The 12,799-nt window shown below is 43.8% G+C and overlaps 1 protein-coding gene across 2 annotated transcripts in view; it reads right to left on the bottom strand.

Moving 5' to 3' along the window:
- MAP3K5 (mitogen-activated protein kinase kinase kinase 5) overlaps nt 1-12,799 on the bottom strand; it is a 1,016,304-nt gene that overhangs the window by 575,159 nt on the left and 428,346 nt on the right. The gene's annotated exons all lie outside the window — the stretch shown is intronic.

Below are 12,799 nucleotides of genomic sequence, written 5' to 3'. Positions count from 1 at the left end.
GATGAAGTTAGTTTATTTACAGGATCAGTAAACTTGAGTTTATTGTCAATGATCACCCCCAGGTTACAAGCCATTTCCACTGGCCCATGATAATTGGCCAGGCTGATGTTCTCCAAAAGGACAGTTGTTGTCCAAAGGGTAAGACTTCTGTTTTTCCGGCATTTAGCTTGAGACAATTATTGTCCATCCATCCATCCATGAACAGCTAACATGCAATCATGAAATCTAATATCTGTGTCTACATAATTTTTTTCTATGGAAACAATAATTTGAGTGTCATCAGCATAGGATGTAAGGGAGAATCAAAAGCTCCATAGTAGATCAGCTAGTGGGGATACATAAATGTTAAAAAGAGTATGGCTTAGTGAGGATCCCTGCGGTACTCCGCATGGAAGAGAAAAAGGACGGGAAGCAAAGTTGTCCAGTTTTACTACTTGCTCCTGATTTGTTAGACAGGATTTTATCAAGTTCCAAGCCACGCCTGTGACCCCGCATGTTGCTAACCGGCTTTATGGTAGTTCATGATTAACAGCATCAAAAGCTGCCAAGAGATAATGCAGAATGAGGGCTGCCCCTTTTCCTTGATCTAAGACCTGCCTGATCTCTTCGGTTGCCTTGAGTAAAGCTGTCTCCGTACTGTGGCCCTTCCAGAAGCCAAATTGAGTCGGGTCTAAGAGCGCAGTGGATTCAATAAAGGTGACTAGCTGGTCAGTCAAAAAAAAAATCTGCTATTTTAACTGGTAATGGAAGGCGAGAAATTAACCGGTAGTTGCTTGGTTCATTTTCGTCTGATGAAATTTTTTTTAATAGAGAGATCAAAGCTGCTTTTTTCCAACTATTTGGAAAGATTCCTGTTTCACACAGTCGATAAATAGGTGTTAGTTTGGACGCAATGACTTCTGCTGCTAATTTAGTTATACTAGGTGGGCAGCGGTCGTAAGGGGAGCCCGAAGTAGCGGTTTCCAATAGTTTTCTAATGTTTCAATTGATTAAGCAATAAAAATCGGTCATACCTTTAGTTACATTGGCGGCCAGATTGCTTATATTGGCAGATATTATAGTAGATGATTTAGATTTTGAAAATTCTTTATAAATTGTTTCTACTTTTTCTAGAAAGAAATCTGCCAGTGAATCACAAAAAGATTGATTGGCAACTAGGGATGTTTTTATTACGGTTACTTGTTAGCTCAGTGATTGTATGGAAAAGTTCTTTACTGAGTCTTTGGCTTCCTCAATATTTTGTGTGAAATTTTGTGTCTTACCTTTAAGAATAAGATCTTTATATATAGCTTTATTTTTTTGTATTTTTCCAACTCTTCTTCTTTACAGGTCATTCTCCATCTTCTTCCCTGTTTTCTGCAATTTTGCTTCAATTTCCTGAGTTCTGAGGCGAACAAAGGGGCAGAAGGATTTTGTTGTTTTATTTCAACTGTTTTGGTGGGTGCCACTTGACTCGATGCAGTTTCCAGCCATTTATTATATTGTTTAGCTGCTGCCTCAGCATCATTCGCCAAAGCTAGAAGTGTATTCTCCAGTATTTCCTTTAAGAGGTCGGACTGCACATTTCATCAGTTGCATCAAACAAGGGTAGATGTGGATTTCTTAATATTAAAATTAGATAGCAGGAGGGACAAATCAAAGAAGATAACTCTATGGTCAGACCATGCTACCTGAGAGGTTTTTACTGTAATTAGGTTGGAATTGTTGGAGAAGATCCCATCCAAGGTGTGACCAGCTTGATGTGTTCATTCTCAAATGACTTGATCTAATCCTAACGCCAAGAGGGTTTCCAGAAGTGCTATGGTATCAGGGTCAGAATGTATCTCTATATGGTAATTAAAATCTCCCAAGACCGTAAAATTTGTATCTAGAATAAAATCCTCCAAAATACCAACTATTTCCAGTGGAAAATGTTTTTTAGGGCTGAGTGGTCTATAGAAGACCATACCCTTAAATGATTGTTTTTTTAGGGATGTCTATGGAAAACAAGATCAATTCTCCAAAAGAGGATATTGAGGGTTGACAGATACTAAATCTGTGTGAATTTTGTTTTTTATATACTGAGCTTTGGATATTATTCAGCTGTGTTACTAGCGTGCCAGGAAAGGCTTGATAAACTGCAATCAATTTCGCTTTCAGGACGTTCAGCAGAGGTTCAATATTTGGGCTTGGTAGGCGACTGTTAAGGCGATTTAGGCTATGGACTACTCCTGCTCCCTTTGTTTTGAGGCCCTTTAGATGTGCCATTGGTTTGGCCCCTTCTGTAAACAAGCACCTAAATAGCTATAGTTTGGAACTGTAGTTATTCGCAACTCCCAACTGCCAGTGAGCTTGTTTTTTGAGTGGATACTTTCCAAAGATGATGATTTTGATCTTATCCTGATTCACCTGAAGTTTATTGGCCTTGTTGTACCTATGAAGTGCGACGAGAGCTCTCAGCAGGCTTGATTTAGTGTGCTTGAGCGTTATCTCTTTTTGTGGATGGGAACAAGGATAGACTACTCCACGAGTCAGGGATCATGGCAATGGTGAAAGCAAGATTAAATAAGTAAGGGGTGGACGGGATGTGTACCTGCTCATCGCCATGAAGGGGTTCGGTGGGGGGCATCATAGCCAGTGCCTTATGGATCCATGCCTAGCACATAATGCTTGTTCAGTAGTGTGGCACAAATGTCCTAACAGGTGTATTCTTACTTCCCTGGTATCAAGCACCCCTCTATAAGTGTTCACAGGGTGAGTAGGCCACATAGAATCAAATACCTGTGAGGACACACCAGGCTCCACATTCACCCAACCGATTATAACTTTATCTACAACATGCCCACACACGGTTCTTGGTTGGGTGGGACGGGGCGTTGAACCTCTATTTGGTTGCTACCCTCTTCGTGTAAGATTTCCATAATATCGCAACACACATGGTGTGCATCTTATACAATGCTGTGAGCATAAATGTACCAATTATACAATGCCGCTCTGTTGTTTATGTTATATCCTATGCCAATTGATAATGCAGTAAAATATGTTTTAAAAAAAACAAAAAGCATGGTTAAATAGCGGAGTCACTATACTGGCCCAGTATTCTTATGTTATTTTTAATACTGTCCGTCGCTGGAAGGCCCTTGGGCCCGAGAGCTCCAACGCTCCAAATTTTCTGTATTCCTGTTATAACAGAGGCTTGTTCACTGGTACCCCATGGCCTTGCTGTCCCAGTCTCAGACGTTATGAACGCAGCAAGAGGAACAAAAAGCACTGACAAAGCCAATAGGTCTCGCCTTAAATCATAAACCAAGAACTAAATTGATGACATGGACGCTGGTGGATGCGTCATTCTGCATGCGTCTGCATACAGATTATATATGCACATATGTGTCATTAGGCAACCTTTCGTGTGAAAATGCAGGTGCATTTCCAAAACAACATGAGTGCCTTTTCCCCCCAAAAAGTCAAATTAATAAATTTAAAAAAAAGAAAGGGATCAGTAAATATATTAAAAAGAGTCTTTGCTAACCCATGAAACGGCCATTAAAACGCGGTTAAAACCACACGATGCCGCTATTATGAAGCTGTTACCACGCATGTTCAATTACCACACATGTTCTTTCACCGCCTTTAACAAGCATGCCTTTACAACGAATTATGACATTTTCGTTCTAAAGGCATGAATGATAAAGGCATATGCGTTATGCAGGTAGCAAGAATAAACAGACCCCCCCTACCCCACACTTAAAGCTGAAGCTGCGCTGTTCACGGTCCGGTCTTCGGTTTGGTTGGGTTTGCTTAGGGCTCAGATGGTACAGTTTTTAGGGCTGCAGGTTCATGGGGATGTCACTGGGGATGCATATTAGGGCTCAGTGTTGGGGACAGGACTGGTTTTAGGGCGCTGGGTATTGGGTGCAAGAGAACTGGTGGGCGCCAGCAGTAGAGCCAAGCAGGGCGTGTCCAGGGGCCCTGTGGCCGGGCTTTTGGTTGTTGTGACGATGGGCGACGGGGATCTTTGGATATGCGGAGCAACTACACAACATTTAATTGCCATTCCTTGTTCCCAGACAGTGTGATTGTGTGTTCATACGGGACTGGGCTGACCCACAAACAGACGCCACGGTGCAGACGATGCTGCTTTTTCAACACCGCCATCAACTGCCTAATTGCCTAGACTTGCGACACGGAGCACTTGAGGGTTCATGGAAACCCCCAGATGTGCATCACACTACAGAACAAGGCATCACTGTACACTCGGCCCGCAGAGCCTTACTGGCGGCACTCAATACTAATTATAACTAATAACCCCCCTCTTTTAACCCCCCCCCCCCCTCCACCGGACTACCTAAGATCAAATGTGCAACGCACAACAACATTCACAAATACACTCTGAAACGCAACCTGACCATTACCATGCATGCCGCATTTAGAGAACATATATTCCTTTACCACGAAAATATCGTGGTGAAGGCATGTTTGGTAAAGGAATATGCGTTGTAAAAATAAATTGCACTAATTGCCTGCATGGGGATGACACATGAGTTAGACTGCCAGCGTAGTAAAGGCATGTGTGGTAATTGCACACGTGGTTCAGTCATACAACCGCTAACCCTGTGTCAGATGTTATGAACGCCGCAAGAGGAACAAAAATCAGTGGCAAAGCCAAAAGGTCTTAGTTAGAAATAGGGGTCTCTAGTTGGCAATGGTTTGCACCTATGTCTAAATAGGGGCCCTTGCTTCTAGTCAGGATAAGGGGCTACGCTTCTAAAATAACCCATGCTCACCACCTTGGTAGCTTGACACGAGCAGACAGGCTTATCTCAGAGGCAGTGTGTAAAGCATTTGTGAACACATACAGTGACACAGTGAAAACATTACAAATGGATACCACACCAGTTTAGAAAAAGAAGTAATCTTTACTAGACTTAAGACAAGACCAAAAGACAAAAATCCACAATACAATATCAAGAATATGACTTTAAAATGGTAGATTTAGCTTAGTTCAATGTAGATGGTAAATGCAACACTTTACTGTCAAAGTACTTTGGATGCGTCACGCAAAACAAACAAAAGGGTCGCAGGAAAGGTGATGCGTCTGTTCCTTGCTTCGGTGGAGGCGATGTGTCGGTTCCTCACTGCAGCGCAGGGGAGGTGATGCGCCAGTTCCTTACCGGAGAGGAGGTGATGTGTCGGTTTCTTACTGCGTAACTGTTAGGATGCGACAAGATGGCGCCTCGATGCAATGATCTGGTGCGATGCGACAAAATGGTGTCTTTGATGCGATGAGACAACATGGATGCGATGTGTGCATGCCCAACGGACGTGCGGCGAAATAGAGGAACTTTGGAGCCGCGACAGGCCCTGTGACACGATTCTCCGGTGATGCGACGGCGACCTCTGCAGCGGCGGCACACTTCTCGGGTGATGCGACGCACAGTTTGCGATGCAACTGCAACCAGCTGCAGCACGCTTCTTCAACGCTTCCAGCAACACACAGTCTCTCAGAAGGCCCAAACAACAGAAGACACCTGATGGCAGGTAGAATACATAAACAAAAAGAATCCACTCCTTGAGTGTAGAGCGTATCCTCTAAATGTGGGGAACACCCTTGTTGTTTTTGGTCCCCTCCCACACCAACAGGCTCCTTGGTGTCATGCGTCATCATCGGGGTCATCGTACCCCTCTACGGGGTACGGCGTGCTGCGACCTACGGATACGCAGGAGCACTTAAGATGACTATGTGTGGTGTGGATGGGGTATTTTAAATGTGAGTGTATAGTGGGGTTTAGATCTAAGTGAGTGAAGTTTAAAAAGAACCTGGCCCGTGGGGTAACAAAAAACTTTTAAAGCGCCCCCAGGCTGGTGCTATTAAAATAGAGTGTGGGAGGTTAATAACGCAAACAATGTGCATTACCTCCTCTCTGTGTGCGTCAACATGTTTCGGTGAAAATACCTTCTTCAGGACGGGGTACACAAATCCCCACCTTACTCACGTTTCTCTAACTTATATCAGGATTTCTAATAAAAGTGAGATTTTAAAGTGCAGGTAATAATGTACCTAACAAAAACGTCGCTTATTGGTCGACCTGTTGAGAGAAATAGACAATTTTTTTTTTGTGATGGCCTACTTTTCAAAACCATAGGTTACGGTGACCGTGGTTACAGGTAACATGATAGCGGTAAAAGTATTAGACTATAGGTGTCCATTGTGCCTATAGTGGAAAAAATAGGCCAACTAGACTCACTAACATAATAACATATAACATAGAACACACACTTTTTCTTTGTAAATTCGGCATTTTAGCGATATTTAGAACATTGCCCCCTTAGTGGTTAGGGGTTGTCAAATATAATGTTGGGTGCTCCTGTGAAGAAAAAAAGACACTACATGCGCCTATACACTGGTAACATACTGTTTTGCAGGGGTAGAAATGCCTCATGAGCCCAACGTCAGGGTCCCTTTCTGCTATTTAGCACCTGTCAAACAAATGGAGTTTCAGAGTCTCATTTTTACTTACATTGGCGTCGTGGAGATAATGCTGCTCTCTATCTTTTCTACTCACGATTTCAGCGATGAAATTCCTCCCGACCGACCCCTCCGTGGCTCCGGTGGTTGTGTCAAAGGGAGTGTCAGGTACCGGTATTTGTACTTTTTTCAGGTTCCGATCATTGATAGATTGGATAATTGGCGTTTCCTGCCTGCCCTTGTAAGGGCTTGATGCCGGTTCTGCTCGCATCCCCATGCCTTAGTGTTGCGTTATCGTGCATGCGTGCTGCCTGCGGCACAGACATGTATGTCTTTGAAGCCACGTATGCGTTCTGCTCACCCTCACGTATGTTGTGCTCGTTGGGTTGAAGCGGGCGGCACAGACGTGTGTGTCTGTTGAGCCACGCATGCGTTCTGCTCACCTCACGTGTATTGCGCTCGTTAGGTTGAAGCGGGCGGGCGCATGTGTGTACCGTTCTTCTTTCGTGAACTTTATTCAGGCGAATTATTGGAAAAAATATGCTACTACGATAACGTTATGGATGTGTTACCTGACCATTGGTGGGGGTTGGTAAAACCCACTAGATATTAGTGATAAATCCTAAGAAATCCAGGACGGGATTCTATGGTGTATGGAAAGGTGTAGTTCACCGGGTAGATCGGGTAAGGCTAGATTGGGTTCAATGTTAGGCACATCAATGTAATGGCTCAGACTTACGCTCATGGCTCTATAGTACATTGGAACCGGTCGGATGGGGTTCTTCTAAGTTAAGTGAGTATTACAGTATCAATCAACGCGCTTGACCTTAATGTGGTTTCTTATGGTCTGTAAGAGTGTAGGTGGGGATGCTTGGGTAGACCATCCCTAGGTCAGTTGTCCCCACGGAATATCATTGCGTGGATTGATACTGCCCACTGCCCATGGGCCTACCTTAGGGGTGACTAATATGTAGAAAAGGGAAGGTTTGGGGACTGGCAAGTGGGTGCACTTGCCAAGTTGACATTGCAGCCCCAGACAGCACATAGCCTCTGGAATGGCAGGCCTGAGCCTTACATTTACAAGCTGCTTCTGTGGGTGGCACAACAAGTACTGCAAGCCCACCAGAAGCATTTGATTTACAGGATGGGTACACATGGTGCACTGTACTGACCAGTAAATCAATAAGCCAATCATGGAGTCACTAATCCATTATAACAATTTACAAAACAGAGCACTTGCACTTTGGCACTGAATAGCAGTGGAAAAGTGCCCAAAGCATCTAGACCAGCAAAAACATAGCAAAAATACAGGAGGCAACAAAAAAAAATGTAAGGGAGACCTACGCCAATGGTGCCAGGTCTAACAGTCTAGCCTTATATCGTACACCAAGAGCCAAAGGAGAAAAGAAAAGTGATGACACGGACGCTGGTGGATGCGTCATTCTGCATGCTTATGCATACAGATGATATATGCACATATATGTCATTAGGCAAGCGTGCGTGCGACCAAGCAGACGTGCTTCCAAAATGACATGAGTACCTTTTTTCCTCAAAACAGTCAAATAAATACTTAAAATATATTTTTTTAAATGGATCCGTAACTATAATAAAAATAGAGGTAATACAAAAACATTTAAAAAATGTAAAAAAATAAAACTACAGAGTGGGAGTGAAGAGAGGTGTCGCTGAGGCGAGAAGCAACAGGGAGTGGGCACAGGATGGGAAAAGCACTAAATGAGGGAGTGCAACAAGGGGGGCAGGTAGAAGAACACAAGAGAGCAAGATCAACATGGAGCACGGGTGGGAGAGAATGGGGGCTTGGGAGGCTGCCCACTGAAGGGAGGGCTGCCCCTTCCCCCCGGGAATTTTGGGAGGGTGGTGCAGTTCGGGCAACTGTCACCTGGGATTTTGGGCTTTTTGCGTGAAGAGCGGTAGCCCAAGGGATTTTTTGTTAGGCTGTATTGAGGTGCCACCCTTTTGGTAATAGGTGACCTGGTGGTGGCAGGGAGCCCAGTTAGTGATTTTTTGGCCCACCCACCAATTTCGCCCCCCCCCCCCTCTCCTCTTGTAGTTTATGTTTTTTTTCCTTTGGAAAAGCACTTTTGTTACAGGGTGCTTAGGTTGGTACAAGTGCAAAAAAAGGGGGTTGTTTTATCAAATAGTTGTTTGTCTCTTGAGACAGGTTTTTAGAAGTGGACTGAAAAGATGTGCATGCATTTACATATGTTTTACTGGCCTTGCCATGAGCAAACCACAGTGAAAGGGATGGGGTGAACAACTTCTCACTTGGAATAGGCAAGAAGTTATAGTTTAAGTGTAGGAACTAAAGGGGTTAGATATTAATAGAGTCAGTCATAGGTCGTAAGGGAAAGATAAGGTTAAAAACTGTAGAGCTGCAGTACAATAGGTAGCAGATACTTGTGGAGTATGTATGTTGGGGGAAATCAGTGGTGGGGGGGTAGGTAAATAGATAGTTCATGTTTTGCAAGGTTGAATGCCTTTATAATGCGCACCTGTTTCAGGTTTAAAGTCTTTATTTCGATTATTAGCAATCATAAAAGACATATTAAAATACAAAAGAATATAACTGGTTCATTTAAAATATCCAATGGAAATCAATGAACATAATTATTATTTAGACACTCACAAAAATACATACGTGCACAAACAAAAGAGCATTTCTTAACAAGTGAATAAAACAGGATTAAATTTCAATTAGTGAATAAAAAAAAAACCTGAATATTTTATGTAGAATTAAAAAAAAAAAAAAATAGGAAAATACAAAAAATATTTCAAAAGTTAGGATTACAGTTCTAGATCGCGAACAATGAATGCAGTTAATAGGACATAGTCGTAGGGTGGTTTAACAGGTGTATACTTAAACTAAACAGATTATGGCAAATAGCAGAACGACTTTTGCACTTGGCGCTAAGACGAGCGCTTTTTTAACCTAAGGAGCCAAGCCCAGCCCAAGTACTTTGCCAAGGCTACCACAAAGACCTCTGAGGTGTTAGTCCTGAGCACCTGTATGGCTTCCATTGCTGTTTTATATGGTAAATTTTGGAACAGAGGTTTTAGCCATTTTTTCCGAGGTGCTCCATACCTAGGACAGGCAAAAAGGAAGTGACCTTCTGACTCAATATGACCTAAGCAGCACATACAATAAGGTGATATCCCTGTGGACCATTTGTTCAGAAAGATGTTTAATGGCAAAGCGCCCACTCTAAACTGATGGTACAATTTCTTATCTAGCGGTCGGGAAATAACATCCCAGTATGGCTCTCTCAATAGGTCAATTTTGAATGTTAGAAACCTGCCTGTGAGGTCATTTTTATTGGACAGCATCACTCTCTTTAGGCGGGTAGTGGCCCAATATAGAGATTTAAATTCATCTTTAGGTGGGAAGGGATTAGATTGTGGGGATGACCAAAGATGTTCCAAGCCCATGTCTATCAGAATTGTTTTTACAGCAATGAGCCATGGTATTTTCCCTGAACCCCTGATGGACCTAACTTCTGACAATTCCTTTGCAAAAAGGAATAAGTCTGGGGATGTCCATATTCGTCTCCACAATGCCACTAACCTAAATCTTGCCATTTCATTTATGGGGGGGGGTGCCAAGATCTAGGCAGAGAGGGAGCGAGGGTGTAGACTGTGGAAGGCCCACTAGGTTTCGGAGGAATCTACATTGAGTTTTATACAGATTAGACAAGTCCATATGACCCCATAGATCTGCGCCATATAAGATGGCTGTAGAGATTTTAACATCATAGATCTTAAGGGCTGGCAGGACCCGTCTAGTGATTGATTCCTTCTGCTCTTTAACGAGACAGCCAGTAAGCCTGGCAAGTTTGAGTTGTTGCATATTGATCTGATCCTTCCATCTCAGACGGCTATCAAGGGTGACCCCTAGATAGGTCATGGTATCAACCTGTTCAAGGTTTACTCCATTCATCTTCACTGAACTTCGGACTGGGTGGTTTTTTGTGAAGACCATAAATTTTGTTTTCCCCACGTTGACTACCAGGTTGTTGATGGCACAAAACTCCTCAAAGCGGTCCAAAGCCCGCTGTAGTCCGCTGCGTGTTTTAGAGAGGATTAGAGTGTCATCTGCAAAGATGAGTAGCGGGAACCTCATCCCTGCCAACATTGGGGCATCAGTGGGAGTATCCAAGAAAAATTTAACAACTTGGTTGATAAAAAGGAGGAACAGGGTAGGGGCCAGGACACACCCCTGGCGGACGCCTCGGGTTACGGGGAAAGTTTCTGTGACTTGTCCCTGACCCCCCCACCTCACCCTCGCAAAGTTGTCCTCGTGGAGCCTTATAATAAGGTCCAATAATTCGGGTGGGCATCCCAAAGTTACCAGCACACCCCACAACCTGTCCCTGGGCACCAGATCGAAGGCGGACTTCAGATCAATGAATGCAGCATAGATGTTACCACCACCTAACCAAACCTCCTTCCAATAGATCAGGCAGAATCTAAAAACCTGATCTATGGTGCCCATTCCCGATCTGAAGCCCACCTGCATGGGGGACAGGATGTTCTCCATCTCTATCCAACCCTGGACCCTTCCCAAAACCATACGCGCCACTATCTTTTGAATCGAGTCGATTAAACTGATAGGGCGGTAGTTTGCTGGAATAGATTTATCACCCTTTTTATAGACTGGAACTATTTCTGCCCCTTTCCAGGATTTCGGGACTGTAGCTCCAAGTGCCAAAGTATTAGCTATTCTAGTGATATACGGGAGCCACAAAGTGGGATTAGATTTAAAAAGATCCGCCGGGATTAGGTCCATACCGGGGGCTTTGCCTCGGAGAGTAAGTGCCAATGCCAGCTCAACCTCAGCAACCGTAAAGGTGAGTTTCCCGCTTTCTGGGGTCTGCGTGAGTGGATTGCCTGAGGGATTTGAAGTATCATCGTCCCCAGCTCTAAATTGGGCCGAGTAAAATGATACCCAATCCTCGAGTGGCACATTATTTCCGGGTGTAGAAGAGTCGATGTTTTTGCCCCATTTAACCAACTCCCAAAACCTTTTCTGGTTATTAGAGGATGATGCCTCTAAAAGATCTGACCAGAACTCATCCTCCCACTCCCTTTTGGCTTTGCTAAGGATTTTTTTGTAATGGAGTCTAGCAGCTCTCACTATAACCATGTCCCGAAATTTAATGGCAGAGATGAGAGCTGTATGTGCCTCTCTACAGTCCTTGTTATACCATTTTTGGGGCAAGGGATTAGTTTTAGTGACAACGTTCCTACATGGTTTGGATAGCATTGATTTTAAGCTGTCAAAGCACTTAATATGAACACCCATCACACTATTTGCAGCTCCAATCTCCACCCCCGACATATCTATTTGCAACATTTCATTAAGTGCATTTCCTACTACAACATTGATATTATTTAATAAGCATTCATCTTCTATAACCTGTGACCACTTCAATCTCCTCCTATCGTTGGTAAGTAGGACATCCCCTGTATAGGTTGCAGATGGTTCCTCCCTTCTATTTAAATCAGGTGTCTTCATCGATAGGGACAGTGGGTTATGATCGCTTTCCGGGCGCTCTAAAACTACCATATCAATTAAGAGAGCCCAATGCTCCATGTCCAGTAAAATATAATCAATGCGGCTTTGCCTATGGCCATTATCAAAAGTGCTTTTTCCCTTCGCATCAGAGGCAGAGCGGCCATTACATGCCCTGACCTGTTTCAATAACGTGCCACAAAATCAAGTGGTCAGTGCTCTGTGCTGCAGTGGCGTCACTAGGGTTGGTGTCACCCTGTGCGGGTAACTCATGGTGTCACCCCCTCAGGACTTACCCCATGAATCCATGATGGACCTCCTCGAGGCGATGTATTTATCTGTGCAGCACCCACGGAGGGGGTCCTTCTGGGGCCTTTCCAAGCCCACTCCTCTACACCGGAGTCTAAAGCACTGCAGAGGTGTTACCCATCCTTTCATAACTCCTCCCCTTGCTCGTGGCCAACATAGAAAAGTCTTAACCACGCGCGGGAAAATGTAGAGTGTGGCTTTGACGCATTCCTTTGAGGCTGAGACGCCTGCCCCATTCCAATGCGTGGCGCTTCGCATCATGCTCACCAGACATGACTGGAGTTTACTTAAATAACAGTAGCTCTGCACCTGACAACGGCTATAACGCCAATTATCTTACCAGGCACTGTAATTGCTATTCATTCTGCTCAAGACATCACACAACCACTTTCTTTAACAAGGAAGACGAGAGGGCAAAAATGTTGCCAAATAAATAATACAGGGCACAAGTAAATTGTTCGAGAGCCTGTAACTCTATTAAACAATTGGTTTCCATTACCAAAGAAAGTTACATA

The sequence above is a fragment of the Lissotriton vulgaris genome, chromosome 6 (genome assembly GCF_964263255.1).
Source record: "Lissotriton vulgaris chromosome 6, aLisVul1.2, whole genome shotgun sequence".
Lineage (NCBI taxonomy): Eukaryota > Metazoa > Chordata > Amphibia > Caudata > Salamandridae > Lissotriton > Lissotriton vulgaris.
The sequence above is the reverse complement of the archived record's forward strand: the minus strand, read 5'-3'. Positions and strand labels throughout refer to the sequence as shown.